This window comes from Phaethon aethereus (assembly GCF_964289735.1).
Source record: "Phaethon aethereus genome assembly, chromosome: 5".
NCBI classification, from domain to species: Eukaryota; Metazoa; Chordata; class Aves; order Phaethontiformes; family Phaethontidae; genus Phaethon; species Phaethon aethereus.
Window position 1 is genome coordinate 45,167,637 of NC_138579.1, and position 4,360 is coordinate 45,171,996.

The window sequence follows — 4,360 nt, forward strand, 5'->3', positions numbered from 1 at the left end:
GTCCCTTTAGGAATATTGTGCATGTACTCAAGATTGGACTTCTGGAACTCCATGTCCCAGCCATGTAAATGTGAAAAATAGCCTGTCCTGAGCAAGGAAGAAATCCTTATCACTCCTGTTACAGTGAAAATCTGACCTGGAAACCAAATTCAGAAACAAACTTCCACCAGTTCTTCCTCATTTACTTTATTCAACTTTGACTACAACTTAGAATTTGCTTCCAGATGTTTTCCAGAGGTCTGATGATTCATGTCAACCTGCTTCTAGCTTAACATCTATTGAGAATGATTTTTTTTCCTTATAACCTAACCAAGGTGAGAATTATTAACCTCTGCAGATAAAAATTTAAGCTTTGAGAGGAAAAATCACATATTATCATTGATTTTCATTGTACTAAAACACAGAGCCAACGAAGATGATTAGGGAAATCAGGGGTTTTCAGCCCTCTTAAACTCTGTGTGCTTATTAGACTGGATCATGCTATTTGAAATTTGTACCTTATTAGTGGTCTAATATGCAGTATGAAAATAATCTAATGTGTGAGGCAAGAAATAGAAGGAAAGGGGTGCACTTGATGCAAATGAACTCAGAAAGTGTTCAGGACTAGTGACTTTTAAGTGCTTAGGAAGCTGAGAGATTCTTGTACTCAGAAAGACTTTTGCCGTGCCTCTCAGCGCAGAAAGCATTGATCGGTTGGATTTGACATAGCCCTTCGCAAGTAAAGGAGGTACAAAGTTGCCCTTCAAGTTAGAAAATGCATCCTCTGTGAACAAAGGTATAACTTGCATTAGACCGTAGCATATGGTTGCAGATTTGAAAATGGAAAACGGAAAGCAGTCTTTAAAATGTGGACATGATCAGTGTTTTGAAGAACAAAATCTGCCCTACAGGAGGCTAAGTTAGTTACGTTTGACTACATTTCAATCAATTATCTCTTACTATGTTCTCAAAGAGAACTTTTTCAAAACACCGAGCTGCTGGTATCTCTCTCTGCCTCTGCAGTCTCTGAGTTGGCTTCTCTGGTTTTCCTTCCAGCTGCTGTTACCCAGATTATAGAAGGCCTCAGGTAAGGACCATAAATGTGTAGCTTAACAAGCCTTCGCTGAGAGGCCTTCCACTAAGAGGAAGCAACATTTCTCCAGTAGCCATTCTACAACACACATTTCTTACTTCAAAACCATCTGTTTTTTTTTTAATTTGAAAATTGTTCTACACACTCCGCTCTGTCCATTCCTTTGTTCTCTTAAATTCACTGGCAAGGTAATCACCCTGGTTGTTCTGTATCTATACTGTGTTTTCAGCAGTCAGCAGCTTCTTTTAATGCCTCATAACCTAATTTTGGTAAGATAGAACTCTTCAGAACTAAGTTTGTGAAATATGGTTCAGGTTTGTTTGGTTATTTTTTGTCTGATTGTTTGTATTAATTGACAAAACTGACAGACCAAAAAAGAATTGGAGCCATGGAGAAAGAGGAAAATGAAAGGAAGGCTGAAAGCTCAAACCACAGTTCCATCACTTTCAGACTAACATATATTTAGTCCATCAATTTCCCAATTCAACCTTAGGTCAAAACATATTATTTACTGCATTAATTGAAGCATCATTTTTTTTAATTCAAACTCTGACTCTGTCTACAGTTTCTACAGTGTGAAAGGGAAACAGTTTGTTCTCCCCTTACAACTTAAGACTTGATTTTCATAGGTCCTGAGCTCTCTTGATTTCGACTGCAGTTGCTGGAACATTTAGACTGCTAGATAAATAAACGATCTAATCCTCTTCAGAGCTGCATATGATCTACAAAGTATTTTATAGGATCAGTAGTACTTTTGAAGCTAAACCAGTGCAGAAAAATACTTTCAGCTTTTCTTGATGTAATCAGAGTTTAAGGGAAAAAACATCATTAGCTTTATTTATTGCTTAAAGCAAATGCTTTAGCTTTGCTTTAATAAAATCAGTCTCTGAAATATGTGAATTGTGGATTTTGAATGACAGAGGGTTTCTACATGCCAATTCCGTTCTGGTTCCACCAAATTTTCTTAGAGGGAGTAACTTCCTTATGTCGGGATTATGTGACAGAGGTAGAGCTATGTTCAGGATAGAGCTGACCTCAGAGAAAGAGCAGATTTTTGTTTGCCTTCTTTGTGAAATTTTTTATCAGTTTTAGCCTTATTTAACATTATGCTTGTCCCAGGTTTCAATTATGAAGGTGCTCACAGCACTTTTTCCTTCTGAGCAGACAGCTTGAGTCTGAATCAGATGACAGAATGGTTGGATAAGGTTGTCCAAGGACAATGTTCTGCTCCGATCATTGCAAAGGGAGAGACTGTAGCTGCCATAGGCCTGCCTGGTAAATCCACACTTGCTTATTCTATAGCCCTCAGGAATGTAAGAACTTTCCTTACTGCCTACAAGTTCAGAAGATCAGGTAGAAGTTTTGCCTTAAGAAGGGTTAAGGACCACTTTGAGGAGATCAGCTCAGGTCTTTTCTGGTTTTTCAGTGCTTCCTGTCTTATTTTTAATTATTGTTTTCCACTAAAGAGTTGAAGATTGATTTTGGTGCAGCATTTTCCAGAACCATTAGTTTCAGTCTCTAGCCTTCAAAACCATCAGTCTTGATCTCTATGAATATGTGCAATGAATCTGGGTTTCATTTAGGATTTGCATTTCCTGGGTAGAAAAATAATTAGGGCTTGCATGAAGGGAGAGGGGGGAAGAAAAAAAAGACAAGAAAAAGAGCAACCAGAACATTTCTACTCTGAATTCTTTCTGGTTGGTGATAAGCTTGACTCTACCTCTCCCCTACCCATACGAACATCAAGCTTTGTTTCTGTAGGTTACAAATGGCATGATTTTGCATTTCTGCCTGCCTGCTAGTTTGGGTGAAGTAAAGCAGTGGGGTTTTGCAGAGTGTGACAGCTGGTTGAAATGCTTCTTGCTCTCTTGATTCTTTCTTTCTCTTTCAAAGTGAGTTGCACTCATCCTTGTGGAAAGGAAAGAGAAGATGGTGGTTTTGCACAAACATTCTCTTGACTGTTCTTTTCTTTGGCAATCTTGGAATTTCCCCAAAAGCTTTTGTTTCTTGCAGCTCCTCTGATATATTTTTTTCTTCTGTTTCTTTCCTAAGTCTCTGAGCCCCAATCAAAGTTGGTCGCTCTCTTTCAGCAATATAATGGAAAACTAACCTTTGGCCCATCCAGACCCTTTGGAATGCCAGGGCTGTAATAAACTACAAAAAGACATGGAGGTATGGCTGCTGCTTGCCTCTGGTAGATGGATTTTATCAGAAAAGGTAGTGATGATTTGTATCACTCAGCCACACCAAGGTTATACAAAGAGCAGCAAAGCCCCAGGAGCATAACAGTCGGTCTGCTCTTAACCTCAACCTTTATCTCTCGCAGCCAGCTTCCTTCCCACACCACAAGCACCACGTGTTATTTTACACTGAAGCAACACTCAGCAACAGAGGTCTATCTGCCCAAAGAATGGAAAGAGAAAAGGAGGATGACATGAACACAAGATGGGTGGGCGGCATGAGGACTGATAATTATGGAGCAATGGGCTTACAAACCAGAGCCAATCTACTGCCTGCCAGAGTACGTGAGCTTTGGAGTGGTCGGGATGGGCTTTTCATCAGTCATTTCTTTCTGTCTCAAGCTGCTGTCTTCAGTGATCAGAAGTGAATTTGACTAACAACTGCTGAATGAAATGAGAGAAAGTTGATGGAATCAGAGGGTGACAGCACCTGCTCCAGTCTGCTGGAAGGCACCCATGACTAAAAGTGGTGCCCCCCCATGCCCCAAGGGGATATATTCATTTTACCCAGAGGTTGGTGGCAGCTCCCATAATGTTCCGTCACTATAAGGTCACACCACCCCACATCTGATTTGAAATTTGTTGAACCCTGTGGATAAGTAGGGAAACTGTTTGTACTCTTTCATGCGTTTCCAGTAAATCATCCCTACAGGGGGAAGAGCTGTGCTTACCGGAGTTCACAAAGAGTGAGGCCTTTTAAAGCCTTTGGCAGGGGATAAATGCCTGAGCATATGTGCCTGGAGAACAAAAAGAAAACAAAGGAAAATCTAAAGCCCAAGGGTAAAAGTCTGTCTGAGTAAGAATGTGTTGGTATTTACTATTTAATTACTAACAAACAGAACGGGTATTTGGTTGTTGAGGGTTTCGTGATCAATACATTGCAGTAATCAGAATAGTATTTCTTACTCTTCATCTCCCTTATCTGCAGCATAGAACGATAAGCCATTTATAAACATGAGATGGCGTAGGCAAAAAAAAACCCAGAGACAGCTGCACAGACCAGCAGCTGTGACACACACAGGAAATTTGGATGGAAAGAACCATTAGT